Here is a 6,683-nt window from a genome sequence, read left to right as displayed (position 1 = left end):
TTCGGGCGACAGAGTGAGACTCCAACTCAAAAAAAAAAAAAAAAAAAAAAAAACAACTTTCCCCCCTCTAAAGATTGACACATTTATATTTGTGCAAAATTTATTACAACATATATTCCCCAAAACGCTGAACTAGGGAACAACACTTTAAATAAATTTTATTCATATGTTCTAATATGCTGAATATCTGGGGCAATCTACCTTTTTAAAAAATTGTGTTGTAGATTTCTCTTGGTTTTTTTTTTTTTTAATTTATCCTAGAAGCAGGTAAATTTGGTGGAAAAATTTTATAAATAAGCAATTTATTTGTAATAGCCAACATGATCCAGCAAAGAGTTAAATATTTTAATATGCGTTATCTAAGAAAGTAAAATAGCTCTACAATACTATCATCATCAAATAAGATTAATGAATACAGAGGTCAAAATCTGATTTTTGAACATAGAAATTATTACTCATCTTATAAATCATGCAGTCTTTAGCTGTCAACTCTATAACAAAAGAAACTTTATAGATAATTCTACTCAAGATATCCACTCCTGCTGTTTTTTTTTTCCTGTGAAATTAAGACTATATTCACCTACCCTCTTCGTTGTATGTGAGGATCATCAGTGATGTTTGAAAAGAAAATCTCAGACCATTATACAAGAAATAATGGCAAAATATGTATTCGATATTACAAAAGTCCTCACTTAATAGGTTCTTAGAAAGTGCAATATTAAGCAGAACAACATAAAACAAAACTAATTTTACTCTGGGCTAGTTGAGAAGGACAAAAGCTCTTCTTCCAGCTTTTACTCAACATTCAAATGAATAAAAGTTAATTAATAAATATAAATATACATTTTGATAGAAGAAATAAAATCTGGAATTTGATAGATCAATAGTGTGACTATAGTTTATAGCAGTCTAGTGTACCTTTCAAAATAGAAGAAACCAACCTGAATGTTTCTAACATAAATTTTAAGAAATTTTTGAGATGCTAGATATCCCAAGTACACAATTCAATCTTCACAAATTATATAATTTATTAAATTATCACATGCATCCTCAAACTATGTACATCTATAATGCATCTATTTTTTAAAAAGAAAAAAATAATAAAATGCTTTGCATTTCTGGAGTTTAACCTTAGAGAGAGGAGCTCAAAACATATCCATTATCCTCTCTGATTCCCCTTCTTTCTTACCTCTTTCCTGTGGAAGGAGAACAGCAAATTTTCAGTGTCTGTCTCTCTGGCAAACAATTCTCTTTCCAGATATCATAGCCTTCTCCTTGCAGGGCAGAAACTGAGAAGTATCCTTTCTTGGGATCTTTGTGGTATATAATATATAAGGTGGAAATCTAGTTTACAAGGAAAGAGTAAGTTGACAGATACTTCAAAAAATAGTTTACCCTTTTGCAAGTACCACTGTACTTGGTTTTGTAGATCAATCAAGATGAAATGTTTAGCTCTTCTTCTAAAGTGCTAAGTTGAATGTACCAGGAATGTTACTGTGAGGAGTAATTTTTGTAAAAAATCTTTCATTATTCATCATAAAAAATGATTTCAGATTACAATTGTTCATCATCGTTTTTGTGTGTGTTTCGGTGTTTAAAAATATTTCTATTTACAAGTATCTCAGTCTTTTTATTCTTTTCAAAATCTGTGTCATCAGTTATATGATTTTATGAGACTGAAAAAACTGCCTTATGAATGAATACCTGTTAATTAAGAAGCACTTTTATTTTAGATGAAGGTTTATGGGGACATTGTAAGTACAAATAATATTCTCCAACACTATCATGAATTTGACTAGCCATCCTATCGAGTAATTGCTTATCTCTCTTGATTTAAGAAATTATTTTAAGAAAGTATTCTTATTGTAAAATAAGTAAAACTTTTTTTACAGTTCTTTTCAGATATTTTTGTTGGAATACATCAGGATTTTTCACTTCTAAGGCATTAAGCAATGATTTTCCACGGCTCAATCTAAATATCTGATAAAATTTTAAACAAATGTAGGTCATCTATTACTTAGTTATTTTAGAAATAAATACAACCGCTATATTTAAGGGAAGCAATGCAACTTAACAACAAACAATGTTAAATATGAATTTGAGTTGTATGATTTCTTTTGTTACTTTGTATTGAAAAGTCTATTGTAACAACATAATATCTAGGTTTACTGGAACTCCTCCAATGGATAACTGCTTTATTTATTTTCCCTTTGTTGTATTCAAATTCAAAACATTCTGAGCATCTTTATGCAATTTTATAAAGCTAGGTCCCTGATCTTCTGGGCAATACTATTGAAGATTAACCTTGGAACATAAGAAATGATTATAAATGAGATTCTATATATAATGTATTTCTTTTCAAAGCACAATGCATGTATAAAATGAATTTAGAAATGTTGCCATTAATATGACTCTGTTACATAGTTTTGTGTTTTCCTTAGGGTACAGTATCTGCAGCTATGGATGGTGGGATGGAATTCACAGTGGTTTTCCTGAAAACTATTACATAGGATTATTTTTCTACTACTCCATGACTTCACAAAGCATATTTCTATCGTTTTTCTACTTACAAAGTAAGCTTTCACTGTAAAAATGAATATTCAAATAATTGCAAAGAGTTAAATGACATAGAAATTGCAAATAACTCCATTTGAGATGAATCTGTGAAACTATTTTATTAAGTGTTCGGAGTAATCATAAAAATATCACCATGCTCTGGAAAGACAGCTAATGGAGTAAACTGAGCTCACAAGCTAAACTTATTTTATCTCCTTATTTTAGATAGGCATTTTCCAAAAACAAACTATATCACTAAAGAATGCAAGACTGTTTCTTTAGAGCCTTCCATGCTTAACTTGAAAGCTGTCAACCCAGGAGGCTGAAACAGAGCAAGATTATGAAACTTGAGTGAATAGCTCATTCTTTGCACCCGTGCCCTCGCTACATGCTGCCATGTGGTACAAGGCTGAGAGGTATGCACTATGATAGCTAATGAAGCACTTCCTTTATATCGCACTGACCAGAACTCTTATTTGAAGCCCATATATTATGCTACTGAAATCGCACAATGTTAGCCTTTGTTCTGGCTAGCAGAGGCTGTTTCTTGTCCTTTCTGTAGCTAAATTTCATGCACCAATCTTGTTAGACCCTTCACTAATGTGTGACTCTAAATCATAAAACCAATGCCTGCATTGTTTATAAGATTGTTTTGTTTGTTTTGTTTTACGTTGTGTTGTTTTGTTTTGTCTGTCTCTGTTTTATTATAGTTCCCTCTAAACCAAGAACTTATAATTTTGAGGTCACTTAAAGATAAAAGGTTTAAAGTAAAAGTCATTGGCCCTCCTGAAGTAACTCTTCTATGTCAAATGTAGTGATACAATTATCATTGTCAGATCAGGGAAACTTCATGCAGAATGAAAAGAATGGCATCAAATGGAATGAAATTGATTAAATCGTGTAATCCTTGAAGTAACTGAGAAGTATTCAGTAAAACCCAGTTGGTAGATTTAAACATATTACTCTCATACCGTGTTATGTGATTAGGCCCTTCCACTCCACAGTTCTCATTAGGTAATGTTTCCCAATGCGTGCTTTGACAAAGTGACCTAAAGAACAATACATGATGATTGCTATAAAATATGGCTTCTTTCTAAAATAAATATGGTCTTCAGTTAACATACATGCAAATAAGAGATGTTAAAAATTTCCTCAAATCCTATAAGTTTCTAAAACAAAAAATTACAAACCCTCTCCCCAAACTTGATTTGTATCAAATCTTTCTGAGGCATTCATGTTCCCTCCTCTTCCTCACAAACCACATCCCATCAGTCACAAAATACCATAACTAAACCTCCCAAACTGGTAGCTTCTCTTTAGTCTCTCTTCTCTAATCCCCTGGTGTAAGTAGTCGTCATTTTTCACTGTTGTGAAAGCTGATCATACAAACTGTCTTTTTTGTCATGCCCAAGAAAATCAGAGTCAAGAAGCTGGGGAAAATAGCACTCAGGACACATAGCACCTTCTCCAAGAATTAAATTGTCTGCAAGTCCAGTCGCTGAAGTCTGCCTGTCGGAACCTAAAACCAGTTTTATCTAATAGCTACTGAAATAACCTGCTGTACTACTAAGAACAGACTTACCCACTGCTGTTACTCACCAGAGCTTGCCAGCTCCCCGCAATTTTACTAGTGCCAATGAACCTTGAGAAAAACAGTATGTAACATTTGTCCTTTTGATAAAACTGTCAAACTTTTCTTTGTTCTTCAAACATACCAAAGATCACCCAGTCTGTGTGTATGCCGTGAATGGCAATTCTTGTCTCCCAAATAAAGCATTTTACATTTAGAGACTCATCTCTAAATTTCATTTCACTTGTACAACTGAATCTAATACAGTTGTCTTCAGGGAGCCTCACAACCTCTAGACTATTCCCACAGCCTTCACTTTGTTTCTTCCTTTCTTCCACTTAAACTCCTTTCCAAATAAGTATCCACACTGCAGCCAGAAGGAAACACATCTCAGACAGTGACCCTCCCCTGTGTCCTGTTGTTGCTTCTTATCATTTGATCTTGTCTGAAATCATAAATTGGTAAGGCTTGGCTTTTTTAGATTAAAAAGAAAGTGAGACGTTCAGGCTAACACAGTTACTAAACCTTTTATGTACAAATACTTGAGGAGGAAGAAGAGAGGAAATTGCTTAAGCTGCCAAAATTCCCCTGAGAGATAGCATAACATTCTGAGTTATTCCCTGCCTTCTACCCATTCTCCTCATTCTCTCCGACATTTCACCTTTCAGGCCTCAGTTTATCTGTCACTTTTTCAAAAAGACCTTTCTCTCAGATCCCTGAATATGCACATAACAATTACCACTTTATAAATAAATTCACAAGTATAGAATAAGCTATTTACTGTGTGACATAAACTGTTAGATTGGAAGGCCTATCTGGGCTAAAAAATAAAGTATGCCTTTTCCACTAAGTTATGTATCTTTCACATATTAGACTGTCAGTAAATTGTGAAAATAATAAATGAATTGAGTGACGAAATAACTAATTTGGTAGTCTAGCAATAACTCTGGCAACCCAGTAGCCTCTCTGGTAGCATCCTCCTCAAAAGCAGGCGTATATTTTCCCCACTTTTGCATTGTGTACCATGATGATGTACATCCTTGATGCAATTGACCAGCTAGGCCTCATTCAGAAAAGAGCAATTTTGCGGGTGTTCAGCCCATGCCTGCATCAGGTACTAATTCTTGACACACAACCTGACCTAAGCGGCAGCATCCATTAGTATGTCCCAGTGACTTTTGCCCAAAATCCCAGAAGTAGCCAACATGAAGGAGTTCTCAGAAGAGGCAGTACACTGGAAAGCCACCTGGCTTGGATCCCCTGACAGAAGTATTCAAATTTTGCTTTGTATTAGAATCATTTGTTTAAATCTTCCCTACCAGATGACACCCAATACTGGTTACTTCAGAATCTTTGGAAGTTGAACACCAGACATCAGTATTTTCTAGAATTCTCCAGGTGATTCCAGCATGTGGCCAGAGTTGGAGCAGAGGGATAGAAGCAAAAGTCCAAGCAAGAGATAATAATTTCTTGAGCCAGATTGGCGGCAGTGAAAGTTTGAGGTTAACAGAGTTCTTAATGGGATTGGCAATGAGGTGTGAGAAAGAGAAGAGTCAAGGATGAGAAACTGGAAGAACTGAGCTACCATTAATGGAAATAGAAAAGGCTTCAAGAAAAACAATTGAAGGAACAGGCTGGATCTGTAGTATTTGAAAATTTTAACTCTGAGATGTCTTTTGGACACCCAAGTGGAGGTATAAAATAGGTATTCCAATATATAAGTCTGAAGACCTAAGAGAGGAACCTGGATAGCAATATAGATGTTTCAAAGTCAAGAGCATATAGATAGTATTTAAAGTCATGGGACTGGAGGGGATCACAAGAGGAGTGTTTATAGATGAGAAAGAAACAAGAAGCCCTGTGTACTAATATCAAGAGGGTGGGGATGTGAGTAAAATCCAGCAGAGAACACTGACAAAGAGAAGCAAGGGAGAGGCAAAAAAAAAATCAGAAGGGTTGTTGTCCTGAAAACTCAGTGAAGAAAATATTTCAAAGAGAAGGAAGTGATCAACCATATCAAATGTCCCCAAGAAAGATAAGGACTGGGAATTAATCATTAGATTAATGGACAACTTGGGTGATCTTGACAAAGAGTAGCTTTGAAGTTGTAAGGATCAAAAACTAATGGACATTTGTTTTAAAGAGAATTGGAAAAGACAAATTGGATACAATGAAGATAGAGAACTCTTAAAAAGCATTGTCACAAAGGGAAACAGAAAATAGAAGATAGCTGGAAGACCAAGAGGAATCAAGAGAGAACTGTGTTTAATATAAGGAAAAAACAGTATGTGTATATGCTGATGAGAAATTCAGCAAAATGGAAAAACTATGAATATACAGTAGACAAGAAGAAAAATACAGAAGTGCTAATCATACCATATATAAGAAAGGAAGGAATATAAAATATGCTTGAGGAGATTGACTTTAGATTAAGAGCACCAAAAGTCCATCTAAAATAATAATAAGAAAGATGGTATATATGTACAGAAAAGGTACATATGAGAGGTAAATATTTAATTTGGCAATATAATGACTTATAAATGTTACTTTATTGAAA

The sequence above is a fragment of the Carlito syrichta genome, unplaced genomic scaffold, assembly GCF_000164805.1.
Source record: "Carlito syrichta isolate Samal-C Ts95f unplaced genomic scaffold, Tarsius_syrichta-2.0.1 Scaffold309425, whole genome shotgun sequence".
In the NCBI taxonomy this organism is placed as follows: domain Eukaryota; kingdom Metazoa; phylum Chordata; class Mammalia; order Primates; family Tarsiidae; genus Carlito; species Carlito syrichta.
Note: the sequence above shows the minus strand (reverse complement) of the source record.